This window comes from Delphinus delphis, chromosome 8 (genome assembly GCF_949987515.2).
Source record: "Delphinus delphis chromosome 8, mDelDel1.2, whole genome shotgun sequence".
Classification (NCBI taxonomy): Eukaryota; Metazoa; Chordata; class Mammalia; order Artiodactyla; family Delphinidae; genus Delphinus; species Delphinus delphis.
Genome location: NC_082690.1, coordinates 12727144 through 12740790, shown reverse-complemented (window position 1 = coordinate 12740790; position 13647 = coordinate 12727144). Strand labels below are relative to the sequence as shown.

The 13647-nt window shown below is 40.5% G+C and overlaps 1 long non-coding RNA gene across 2 annotated transcripts; it reads right to left on the bottom strand.

Annotated features, from left to right (window-relative positions):
- Nucleotides 1–393: 393 nt before the first annotated feature.
- On the bottom strand, nucleotides 394–13336 carry LOC132429451 (uncharacterized). Of its 2 annotated transcripts, none has more exons than XR_009520351.1 (3): nucleotides 12094–12962; nucleotides 3407–3555; nucleotides 394–3284 (listed from the first exon to the last, which is right to left on the bottom strand). It is a non-coding gene; the product is annotated as an uncharacterized lncRNA (long non-coding RNA). The 2 variants fall into 2 exon arrangements; XR_009520350.1 differs by lacking the exon at nucleotides 394–3284 and adding an exon at nucleotides 13205–13336 and having other exon boundaries at nucleotides 3350–3555; nucleotides 12094–12775.
- Between the last annotated feature and the right edge of the window lie 311 nt (nucleotides 13337–13647).

Below are 13647 nucleotides of genomic sequence, written 5' to 3'. Positions count from 1 at the left end.
TTTCCCTGGGTGCTACTTAGCAGTGTGGAAGGGAGAAACTGAAGGCATGAGGCAGGAGTCCAGGTGATATGAGACTTGTCTTAAATAGTTGGAGGATGGGGAGAAGTAGACACATTTAAAGACAGAAAGAAGGAAAAACCAAAAAGATTTACCTGATTGGCCATGACAGGTGGAAAGAGGAAAGACAAGGATCACACCTTGGTTTCTGACTTGAGTAAATGATAGTGCTGCTTATTAAAGGCAACATGGGATCATTTAGAAATTGCCTCTAAATTGAAATTTTCCCACCATATCAGATCATTTGCTCCTCATAGATCCTGCAACTAGCTTTGATACACACTAGTGAAAACACCCAAATTATGAGAGCATACTCTTCCAAGAAATCAACACGAGTTCACAGCTGATGCATCACTGCTTTTATTGGGGGTTCAGGGGACATATGACAAAGTCTCATAAAATGTCAACAAAGTCACATTTTGTGCTTGGCTACGCTTTAAAAAAAAAAAAACTGTTTATTTATGAGTTCACTTAATGAGAACTGTGTGAGATATGGCCAATGACCATCATTTTGAAAACAGGACGACCTGAGCCACCAGGAGGTCTAAGTGTGACAATGCCAGATATCTAAGCGCAAGTTTACAGCAGTCAAATATTCAGGTCCTTCCAAACATCTAGATGCTTGCCCTTAAGTAGACACAGATTAACTGACTCCTTCAAGACAAAATTACGTTTTGAACTTCTGTGTTCTCCAGCTGATCCCTTTTTCTTTTTTTTTTTGCGGTACGCGGGCCTCTCACTGTTGTGGCCTCTCCCGTTGCGGAGCAGAGGCTCCGGACGTGCAGGCTCAGCGGCCATGGCTCACGGGCCCAGCCGCTCCGCGGCATGTGGGATCTTCCCGGACCGGGGCACGAACCCGTGTCCCCTGCATCGGCAGGCGGACTCTCAACCACTGCGCCACCAGGGAAGCCCCTGACCACTTTATTAACCATTACTAAATGCCAACTGAAGGCAAAGGGGCTGGTAAAGAAGAGTGAGGTTTCCTCAGTTCTAGTTTTTTATGGCTGAAGTATCCTTGAGTTAGTAACAATTAAAATAGCAAATAACCATTGATATTTTCAAAAAACATAAGGACTATTGAAACAGTCGTGTTTAAATATTCATGCAGAAGCTCTTACAAATATATACTGTCTATAAAACTGGTTAAGAAAATGCTCATTAGAAGATCTGGTTTGTTTAGGTGAACTAAGAATGCCAAATAACTTAAGAATATCATTGAAGACGTTGCACACGTAACTTGGGCCATTGTGTGTTCTTTGTGGATGGACCATTGACAATTTCTGGAACTAAAGATGTCAGTTTGTAGCTAGCTAATTTTCACATTGAGGTGAGACGCCAAAGAGGTGCAAAATTGAAGCAATCTACTAGGTACAATGCTCCCTGATCACCCAGATAGAATGTTTTCACTGATCAAATTCAAGCTCACACTTCATTTAGACAGGGTGGAGAAGTTCAAGAGCCTCTGAGGGCGGCATGGTTTCCGGACCGAGCTCTGCTACACTTCAGCGTGTGATCTTCCGTAAGTCACGCAAACTTTATGGATTTATCACATCTGTAGAAAGGGACCTTTAAGCTCTGCCCACCTCCTATTTTTATTCTCAAGTAGTTGAGATTTCATGCTGACCGAAGTGAACAGTTTCATCAGAGTCTGGCCCCCTCCCAAAAAAAGGTCTAAAATGCTGATAGACTCTATTGCCCAATTTCTTTCAATTTCTTTCATGAAAATACATTCCATCATGTGAGTTTAACCAGAAAACTGAAAAATGTGAGAAGCTAATTAAGGGGAAATAGCTATTTATTTACCACAGAAAAATATCGAGGAATATAGAAGCGGTAATATTACAACGTTGGTAGCAATATCGTGACTTAGCGCGTTAGATCATGAGCTCTGCAGTCGCAATTCTGATTGTGAACTCTGTATGTGGCAGTTTGGCAAGTTACTTAACCTCATTAAAAGTCAGTTTTCTTTGTGTAAAATGGGAATAAAAAACAACATCTATGTGGCAAGGTTGTTGTGAGGCTTAAGAGAGTTAACATAGAGAATGCTTAACATGTAGTGAGAACTCAATAGATATCCATTGTTACTAGGCTAACAGAAAAATCACAAATCTTCCTATCAGTTGCTTTAATGGAAGAAATATGATTATAATTCTAGGCTACCCCTAGGGAGGGAGGGGGGAAGTGTGTGTGTGCAAAGTCTTCACCGTATATATATCTATACATTGGCACTGAAAGTCTGGGATGCAGTGCAGAAGACATGTATATTCATAATTCCCTAAAACCACCACGTAGATGCTTTCCTCTCTGACTTTTCTCACACTATTGCATCCACCTAAAGGCCTCTATTTTCTCCTTCCTTTCCAGTTATCTAAATCTTTAACAGCCTTTAAGATTCATCTTGTATTTTCCTCCTTTGGGAACTTTCTTCCCTAAACAGACCAGTTTGCCCAGCTTAAGGTGACCCCTGAGCTCCTTGTTTATATCTTTGGCTTTGTTTTGGTTTTGCTCTTATCAGTTGACCTGATTTGTTACTTATCTTTTCAAAAGTTTATGTGCCTCTGCCTCACTAGATTTAAACTCTTCAGAGGCACTGACCACATCTCACAGAACCTAGCTTGCCCGATAAAAAGAATGGTTGGTTGGTTGGCTGGCATCAGTGGGATCTTGTATTTCTATGCCACAGTCTGAGTTCTCACCATTATTTTATCCTTTGGATCGCCTCCCACTATTTCATTATTTCAAAAGAACTTTATATTCTTTAAGTCACTCTGAAGGTCAAACTCGGTGTGTGGCTAACATTCAATTTACTTCCGGCATGAACAACTTTCTATTTTAAAAATCGGTGCATTAATAAGCATATTCATTCATACTAGAAAAAAAGTTTTTTAAAAATGAATGTCACACAGAATTTAAATACAAACAGGAATACACATGACGAAGGGAAAAGTCCTCGGCTCCTTCGAAATCTAGACGTCATTCTTAAGTGTTTCTGTTTCTTGAAAAGCTTGCCTTGTTCTTGTTCTGAGATTCTATTGGCTGAAGGTGCAGCATGTGGGTGTGTCACTTGGCAGGAGAGGTGTCTTCAGGTGATCGCTTTCTTTGTTTCAACTTCACAGTCGGCTTGAGCGTCCATCAGGACAGCAGTCTCTGTGGTCTGTGTCCTTTCACTGGGGAGACATTCCTGAGGAGGGGGGACTATAGGACCAGCTGAAAGGACATCAACACGACTAAAAAAATAACAGAACACATCACAGAAGGTTATCACATTGACTCTTTAATACAAATAGAGGAATGTTATGATACTTTGAGAGCCATGCTATTTCTAACTAGGAGTGAAATGCTGCATCACCAGAAAAACGGAGCTTGCTCATTGTTCATCTTGTTCAGGAATCAGTCAAGCAACAGGATTGCTTGAGAGTGTGTGAGAGCACCACGATCCTCGCTCTGGGAGAGTGCGCTCCGTAAGAATAACTTCAGGTTTATCCAACAGGCAACTTACTGAAATAGGACACGGAGGAAAACAACAAAAGAACACAGGACATTAAGGACACATTCAACTAAATCTAAAGACTACATGCAAAATCAAATAAGTAAGGGCACATCAGTGCTTGGCAATGTAGGAGTGAACGGAGTCACTAGAATGGTTGGAGTCGATGTCAATTCCTTGTATGTGTCTTTGTATTTCTAGTGCCTGGCTCAGAGGATGACACATGGTGCCCCCCGAAAGAAAGAATGAGAGGAACCACAAAAGGGAGGAAGGGAAAGAGGAAGGGAGGGAGGGAGGGAGAGAGGGAGGAAGGAAGGAGGGAGGGAGAAAGGGAAGAGGAAGGGGAGGGAACAAGGGAGAGAGGGAGGAAGGAAAGGAGAAAAAGAAAGAGGGAGAGAAGGAAGGAAGGGAGAAAGGGAGGGGAGAGACAGAGAAAGGATGAAGCAGGAGGGAGGAAGAGAAAGTGAGAAAGAAAAGAAAGGTTTCTGAAATGTAGAAGAGGTGGAGAGGCAGAGCGTGCAGAGAGGAAAAGCTTGGGTGAGAGCGTATTCAAAGATCTGGAAGCCTGGAAGAGCAGGCTCCCTTAATTCAAGAAGAGGTTATGCGTGGTTTGAGAAAATGGGCGGGGCAATTTTCAGGAGGTTTTGAACACGTTAAGGTTTAATTTGGGAAGGGTGTAACAACTGTAGGCTTTTGAAGGGGATATTAACATGATATAAATGCATCAAGTAGAAAGGGTAAACTGAAACTCAAAGATGTCAACCCAATGGAAAAAAACCAAAGGATACTGCAAGCAATTAATGAAGGCAGAAGGACTAAAGAATATGGTCTTAAAATAGAAAGGCAGGTGCTCCTCTGGGTTTCTCCTATGTTAATGTTGAAGGAAATGGGCTTAGATCTCAGATCAAGAAATTCCTTCTCCCACTGTGTAGCTTTTCTCATTCTTCGCCTGTTCCTCTTTTCTGTCCCTGCCCTTCCTGAAACTTCAGTCTTCACTGTTTTAGCATCAAGGCAAAATATGTTAGTAAGTACAGCGCCTGGAGGTGGGATCAAATATAACTTTAAAGGGCAGCTGTTGGTGCAAATAGACTGCGGATTCAAGGGTCCTGAAATTGTTCTTATACCTCTGTAAGAATCGCTTCAAAAATTCCCTGCTGGAGAAGAGTTTAGAGACCAGCTAATCCAACCCACTTATTTTACAGACAAGGATATTTGGGAAGAGCTGTATTAATGTTTCTTTCATTCTACAAAAGTTGTTATGAATGCAGTATACTTTGCAGGTGGACCTGAAATTAACTAAAGCCTTTACTGTCAGCTTCTTCATTATGCTAGCACAATGAAGATGCATAATGAGTTAGGTACATCAAAAGGGACTTACTACCACACACCCCTCTTTCTGCACTAAACGCTCTGGACACACTGAAAATGTTGGTTCTCTTTCTAGATGGCAGGTATAATATATATATATATATTTCCGAAAACCGGTAAAATACCCTACTGTTAAATATTGTTAATAGATATTTTTCTGTTCTGATCAAGCACGCAAAACCGATCCTGGATGAGTAATTAAATATACATCTTACAGATTTTAGAATTTATTATTTTGTGAACACAGAATGGGAGGGTGGGGTGCTAAGCTTTTGATACATGTGTATGAGACTCGTGCAGCAACTAAAATGCCACTGCAACAAGGAAGGACGTGTCACAGAATTCTTGTGTGACTCCTTTGGGTAGCTAATAATGCAAAGCTCTCGCATACATCAGCAGATGAAAAGTAAATCAACGTATTGTTTTGGTGTTGCATAGATAGAGCCCATGCATAATGTCTCTGGACCCCGTCAGCAAAATGAATTTTGAGGAATAAATAGTATAAACATGCAAAGCACCATACTCCAGGTGTCTATTATGAGTCAAAAGTTTAACAAATCAGCTTTCTTTGGGGCCTGTGGCTACTTAATTGGAATGAGTTATATCTTGTATCCTCTTAACATGAGCCTCCCTTGGAATCCTCTTTGTCTCCTGAACGTATAAGCATAAATTGGGACCCTGGCATTGCCGTGCTTGAGGTCCCTCTGTGATCTGATGGGGATGATTCTCCAAATTTATATCAGAAGCATCTCCACCCACTGAGCACACAGCAAGTGCCAAGTGCCAGGCTGACCAATCCCCTCACTGTTGCTCTGCCTGGATCGTGCCTTAATGGCTAGATCTTCAGGGTCAGCTCCTCGGTGTGGTGGGGTCTCCAGTCCAGGAGACACCATATTGAGACACCAAAAGGGAAAGTGATGTGAGTGCATAAATGACCTGAGGCAGAGTTTCGGTTATTCATCATGTGTCACGAAAAGTGGAGGAAAAATAGGAAAGAAGTTGTTTGTTATTATTTTGATTACTTTGATTAAATTAAGATTATTATCTCTGCCTAAGGCCATTTCCCTGGCATTTTATCTCGTTATTCTAATAAAGGAAATAGATATCTTATGAATACGATTTACTGTTCTAACACTCTCCATTACTTCAAGTTGCCAAAGTCGAGATGAAGACTCAATCAGTAAAGAGCAGCAAATATCTTATGCACAATGCAAGTATCCACAATGCTAACCCTTTTAGTAATCGTGAGTTCCAACATCTAGGTCAGACACATTCATTCTTGCGTGAGAACACAGAGTTCTTTGCTTCTTATACTAATTAACAAGGAGTTAAAAAAAATAAAAGCTGACTTTAAAAACATTCTACTCAGGAGCCATTTCAAATGAGGAGAAATGCCCAAGGGGGGGGGAATCTCAAGTAGGCAACGTGTAAAGCAACACACAACTATATGCACATTAGTATAATTACACATTGCAAATTATATCGGATGTATCTAATATCTAATTTTTTGAAAGCTGATTCCACTTGAGATTTCAATAACAGCATCAACATTTTGCAGGTGGCTCCTTCTGTATAGTATCCAAAGGGAATTATTCCTCTAATGTGCTTACAGCCCTCATGTAAAAACTGAAGCTCTTCCTTAAAGGACCAATGAACAATGAACACTGGGAATATTACCTTGATGGATAAAGCGAGAGGGGGGGGGGTCCACCAAAGATAATGTTCAGCATATGGTTATTTATTCTGTCCCTTCTGTGCAGAGGATCCTTATTTGCTTCAAGCAATAAGAAAAATACTTAAACAAGAGCCTCATTAGAAAATGTGGGGAAGGCTCCATACATATTCTGAGGCAATGACATGAAAAGCTAAGGGACTGATGATTTTTTAGATCAACTGCTAAAAGAGAAGTGTGCAAGAGAATGGCAAATTATACCTTGGACTGAAAACAGAGACTGCCCTACATTCAATTCTGCTCTGTTAAAGCATATGACTAATTTGTCCTAAAGACGACACCAGGTCAAAGCTCCGTTTTGAAGAATAGGCTTTTGTCCTCATCTTTCTGTATCAATCAATCAATCATCAAATAACCAAATACATATTTGTGATCCTGGAGAATGGAGCATATTATTCAAGTTGATTGGATCCATTTTCTTGAGTCCTCCTTAAAGAACTTTCTGCTAATTAACCAGGGTTACTATTGAATTATTTAATTATCTGCACTTTTGTGCAATGAAATATGTTGTCATATCACATACTTTATCACGCTGTTGCTGTTCATATTTAATGATGCCTCTATAGTTAGCAGTTTCCTTTGTTCTGCTCAGTAAGTGGTTTTAGAAAAGGGGGTGGGCGGGGAAGGAGGAGCCTTGGGGTTTGTAAAATACAATCATAGATTCCTGGTGCACATGCAAAACTTTGTGCATTGACATGAATTTCTTTTTCAAAATCAAGTTGCAATTCCATTTGGAATAAGCTAAGAGGCACATGTCGGTGACTTCAAATGCAGTCAGAGCGATATTCCTATACCTTGAACACCTCTCCAGTGTATTTCCACTGCAGTGCAGTGGTAAAACGACGACTTCATTTTTTTTTTTTTTTAATCAGCAAGGAATGTCTTTAACAAGGAAGAAGTAAATTATGATAATGACTCTGAATGGTCGGATCCTTGAGCATTACTAATTAGCATTTATTGCCTGGATTATAGAACAATACATGTGAAACCGAACTGCGATTGCTCTTTTACATCCAAGAACTGGAAAAGGCAGTGGAGCAAGAGGCAGTATCATCAGTGGTTGAGTCAGTGGGTTTACATCTCCTTGAGAGTGTGCAGAATTCCTCGTTTTGGGGGTTTTTTTTTTTTGAAATATACAAATGTGGTCCTTGGTATTTATGGCCCATTCATTTCGTGTGTGAGGCACATATTTACATATGATATCATAGTCATGGGAGACTAATGAGAGGAGAAACATTTTGGCTATGATGTCATTTTGGGACAATTTTATCCATTGTGAGAGTTTAACAGTAAAGAGCGTAAAACTCGCCGTTTCATAAAAGTATGAATTTTTCTGTAGAAATTTTGACTTAAAAAGGAAACAAAGAACTCAGTTCTTAGTGACAAAAATTTTACATTCACCTCCCACTTTCTCTTAGGAGGCCTACAGTTGAAAATAATTGAGAAAAGGCAAATTGGTCTCTGGTTTAAGATCCTTTTTTTCATTAGGAATTTGTAAAAAAATAGGATTCTGAAATTAGAAATAAGTGAGGTATTAATCAACAGACCAACATCACTCCTGTAAATAAAGGCCACTCACATAATTTGGCAACTGGAATTCCTAAATAACCCGGTAGGTAGGAGAGAAAGAGGGAGAATTAACCATTCATCATTCTCGCTGCAGACTCACCGTTTTCCTCCACACCCCATTACAGCGAATGAAGAGAAAAAAAAAAAAAAAATCGTAAAATAAAGCCGGTACTAAATACAGTCACTAGTCTTCCGAATACCTTTATGGATTCCCTACCCTGATCCTTTTTAGTTTGAAAGAATAAGTTTGGCTAAATCTGTGAGGAGATTAAACAGACTGGTGATAAAAATTAATTCTGCTGAATGAGCAAATGCATTTGGATTGCAGAGATGCAAATAAGATAATACTTTTCTTTTCCTTTGACATACCAAGCGGATTAGTTTAGAATGTTAAATTTGATTTTATTAGAATATATTAGCAGTGTTTTAATTAATACCAATCAAACATTTTCTTTCCCTGGGGCTAGATGTGCTCCTAACGCTTTCTAAATCATCTGTGCTTTATTCATCCAAAAAAAAAAAAAGAAAAAGAGAAAAGGAAAAACCAACCACCAAATTATTAAAGCCTTTTGTTACATTCTTCATAATTTTACTGTATTCAGCAGAAGACTATAAGCTGTTTACCTAAAGGTGTCTTGCCCATAAAATTAGTTCCCAGGTGCTGGGTTTAAAATGAGTCCTGTCCACTTGTACAGCTGATTTTTTTTTTTTTAAGGTTGAATTAGAGACTTGAAAAATAAACATCTTCTGTGTTTTTCTTTTGGGGAAAAATGTTGCAAAAGGAGTTTTGGCTGGTTCGTCTTACTCTTGGCTTTATTCTCTCTAGAGCTTCCTAGAGCTGTTAAATTTCCAACTGCATGGGTTTTAAGCTGGCAGTTCGTTGGAAACAGAGGCAAAAAAGGAATGAAAAAAAAAAAGGTGGGGCGGGGGGGAATCTAGTTAAAAATACGGTGAACCAGTGTGCCCTGTGAACTGAATTGTAACTGTGTGCTGCAAGGAAGTGCTGCATTGCGTTCCACTCCTGACCCCTCTCCTTTTCTCTCAAGCTTCCTGTCCTTCTGTGTCCGAAAGCTCCAGTTCACTTCTTTCTCTTTTCTTCCCGCAATGCACCCCCCCCAATTTCCCTGCCTTATTTTTTTTTTTATCTGCCAAGCTGGATTTGCACTTTTAAAGATCAGTATCAATAATGCCCTGCTTGTTTCGGTGGCACTCTCCCTTTAAAAGACAGCCCCCTCTAATTGATGCGTCTGGGCTAGTCTAGACTGGTAGTGATTGAACCAACCACCAATTATGTTATTCATTTCACTGAACTTCACTGATGGGCTTGGTGAGGAAGAAGGGGTGTTGAGAAATCTGCCCTTATACTGAAGCACTTCCCTGCTGAAATATAAAATCTCGTGTGTCGTTACGCACTCCTAAATGCCTGTATGATCAATCCTATGATAGCAACCTTAGGACATGAGCAATCCAGGTGAAAACATGTAAAAAAACCCGAAAGAGTGCCTTGCAATATAAACTGTATCACTTGTATTAAATTACTATGCTGTTATCATTTAAAAATCACAGAAGAATTACATCCAGCATGCTTTTATTGATCCCTGCATACAGTTTCATAGAATAAGATGCAGCTATATTTTGACCTCGAAAAGCACCAAATGTTTGGCAAATACTTGATATGAATCAAGTGGTAATTATATATCCATAAGTTAAATATATGCCTTTCCATAATTTCCAAATGCCTATGCATGCACATCAGCTAAGATGGGGGAAAATCATTAATCCATTGTATAGAAACCAAAAGATAACTTGAAAATCAAATAGCTCTTTTCTCTGACGCATATTCAGGCTATCAAAGGCTTGAAAGTAATATTTAAACATTACAACTACTAGGACGTTTCGGCAAAAAGCACAATGCAATTGTTGCACAATTCGTTTTCTCAATTCAGTTTTCTGATACAAAATGGTTTCTTGACTACGATTTGGAGTCAATGACTAAAATGGCAATAAACACTTAAAAAAAGAAAAGCAGGAAAAGAACAGTTTCCTTAACCTTCGGCAACGTATAAAACAAGGTTATAACCGACATAAAGTCTTTAAAAGAAGAAAGCATTTGAAGTCAGGGTTGACTTAGGTATTTTCCAAAAATAGAAGATAAATGTTGGCTCAAGAGTACTAAAATGGTTTAGATGAAATTGTATACTGGAATTTTTCACAACAAAGAAAAGGTAAGTTACTGTTTCTCTTCTCTAACTATGAGATAGATCTAAATCACCGAGATTCTTGTGGTATCAAAAGTTACATTTTTAGAAAACTGCAAACTAGGTAATGCTAACAATTACCTTACGAGAAGATAATTTTAACTGCACAGTTTGGTGTTATAAATAACTTCGTTGGATTATATAAATCCTGATCAATTTTTTCTAATTTTTAAATAAAAAATAGGTATTGATAACTTCTAAGTGATACAATAATTGTGTGCGTGTGCTGTTTCCTTTTATATGTTTAAAAATATATATTTCCTTTTATTTCTTTCCTTTTATATGTTTAGAAAATACATTTCCAATCCTTATTACTTTTAAACTCATTGTGTATAACATTTTAAAATAGATGTCAGGCAAGGAAGCTATAACCTCTCCTTTTATTTTATTTTTTAAAGTGTTGCCAAGTAATACAAATTTAATCTTTGTTAACACCATAAATTCCATCCTTCTTGTAAGTCTAGCAAGAGTGGAATTTTTAGCCTACTGATATTTTAGCTCACACTACTGGCTCGTCCCTATTTGTGTCTGTGTGTTCACTGTCCAGCCATATATGATACACATATGTGGGCACTGAATATATACTCTACCCACATGCCCATTTTAATTGGGCACAATTTTAAGATTAACTGTTGAGTTGAAAAGTTGGAGGCATGGGGCATGCTGGGACTTCAGCTGATAGGTTCTGAGGTCAACCACCAGGTACTGAGCTGTTCTTGTTACGCTCGGATAGTACTGCGTGTTGCTCTCAAGGAATAGACCAGGGTAGGTGAGTTCCACAAGCCTCAGGCATCAATAATAAACATGCGTACACATCGCAGCCAACACGCTATTATCACACAATATATACCTACTTTAACAGAAATCCAGGAGCTGCCACTTTTCTGGTCACCTGATCCCACCTAACAATGAAAACCTCAGAGGTGCACTCAAGCACTTCAGACAAACTTTCTTTTCTTTTGTTTTTGCTTCAGAGAAAAAAAAAGTTCCACCAAATTTCCAGGATGCAAAGGCACGGCTCGCAGCTCCCAAGAGCCTAACCCGTGGATTGAAACGGTAAACATCACAAGTTAGGGTCTCAGGGATTGAGAGGAGCGCACTAAATTGTTCTTTCTTGAGACAAAACAAAGCAAAACAGGAATGACAAGCGATTTCTGTTCGAGGTTCACGACTAAAAGACAACAAACAGGTGGCAGGATATTCCCTCGCTCTCTAAGCTGCCTTCCTTCACAAAATTTGGATTCCACGTAAGTATAGTAGAAACATACAAACGTACGCAGCGTCTGTGGGCGCATATACATACCTGAACATACAATCGCCAGTCTATCAGAGAAAACTCTTTGAAGCTTTGGGCAAAAAGAGTTTACTAAAATGGAAAACAATATGAATAGACTCAGAAATGCCCACGTTTTTCAAACCACGGTCTACAATCAAGATTAAACGTCAAAGCTTTAATTTACAACTAGCACCAATGACGGTAAAGAAAATCCGAGGCATCTCTTCCCCCCTGGACGAGCATGCCGCATGCAAAACCATCCAAATCAGGTTTCGAGAAGGAGAAGACCAAGCAGTAGGATTTGGAGGCTTGGAAAGTATACATACGAAGAGCGTTTGAAACTCACCCATTGGAAGTGGAGTCGGGCTGCAGCCTCCAGTAGCACCGTCCGGGCCAGGGGGGGAAACGTGAGCTGCAGGGCGCTTGCCTGGGCGAGGTGTTTCAATAGAGGACTGAGAGCTGGGCAGGGAGGGGGAGGCGGGGGCAGGAAGCGATACACCAAATCTAGAGACTGTAACTCTGTAGTTTATGCTTTGACGAGAGAGGGGGTTAAAAAGGGCGATTCGGTGGGAGTGGAGGGAGGGAACGGGGCTGATCAAATTTTGAGAATATTAGGTTAAAAATTCAAAAACAAAAATGTTTTTCGAAGAATGAGAACCCTCCCCAGGGCTGCTTTTCAAAATTTCCTCCTTCTTTCTTTAGCGTGCACTTTGCCAGTCCTGCGAAGGGCCTCCTGTACATCAGCTGCTTGGCTGGAGCCAAGGCCAAATCACCCCGAGCCAGCACCAGGCTGTCACTTGGTCGAGGCGAGTGGGAAGGGGTGGGCGCGAGCCGGGGAGGCGCATCTCCCCCGCCCCACTCCCGCCGCGGATCCTTTGAAGCCGTTTGCCAATATTTCGGAGGAATCCGAAGCACAATTCCCCTCCATCTTCGCAGACAGCTACGGGCTCTGTACCTGATAGATCGTCGCTTCCCCGCGTCTGCCTGGAAGCTGGGCTTTCCTCTGCGGAGATGGCTCCTAGTGCCGCCTCCAAAAATGAAACGAAAGGGAGGGGAAGTGGGTGGGAAGATGACTCTTTAAAAAATTTTTTCTTCCCCTTTTTTTCTTTCCTTCTGTTTCCTTTCCTTTCCTCCTTCTTTTTCTTCTTTTATTCCAGCCTGAGCAAGGTGGATGGATGGCTAGTCAAAGAGAATGACAAAGCAGCCCCTGCAAAGGAAGGCACTGGAGGGGGCCTCGGGCACTTAGGAAAAATGCTAAATATTTTGTATATATTTCCATATGCAACTAAAAACCGTTAAAGTTCCAGGATCTACCCCCCTCTGCCCCCTCCCCCCACCTTACAAAATAGAATCATAGGAGCAAGACAGCTATATTATGTCTCTTTTCCCTCTGTACAGGGTTATTCAACATCCCACCCCCCCTCCACCCCATCTTCAAGACAACTTTTTTTTCTCACCTCTGTAGGTTCTTCGCAGGCACAATCCTCTGTTCAGTTCAGGGTCTCTCCTTTTTCTCTCCCTTCCCTTTTCCTTTTCCTCTCAGAAAAGCTAGTCCGTCATCATCCTACCTAGCTTCTCTCTCTCTCTCTCTCTCTCTCTCTCAACCTCTCTCCCTTTTTCTTTTACTGTTAAAAACATAATAATAATGGCCCTTTCGACATAGCAGCATGAAGTGGCTGCCTTTGAGAAAGCACATTTAATCTTTACTGGCTCCCCTAGGCTTCAGTGAAGAAGGAGAAGGCAAGAAAAAAGGGAGAGAGAGGAAAAAAAGATTGTAAGGGAGGCTGCTGACGGACAGCAAGCGTCAGGCACAAATCAGCGACAAGTTGAATTTTCCTAGACCACACTGCCCCCTTTCTTCTCGGTTCTCTCCCTGGGCTCCTGGAAAGCCCGAGTGTCT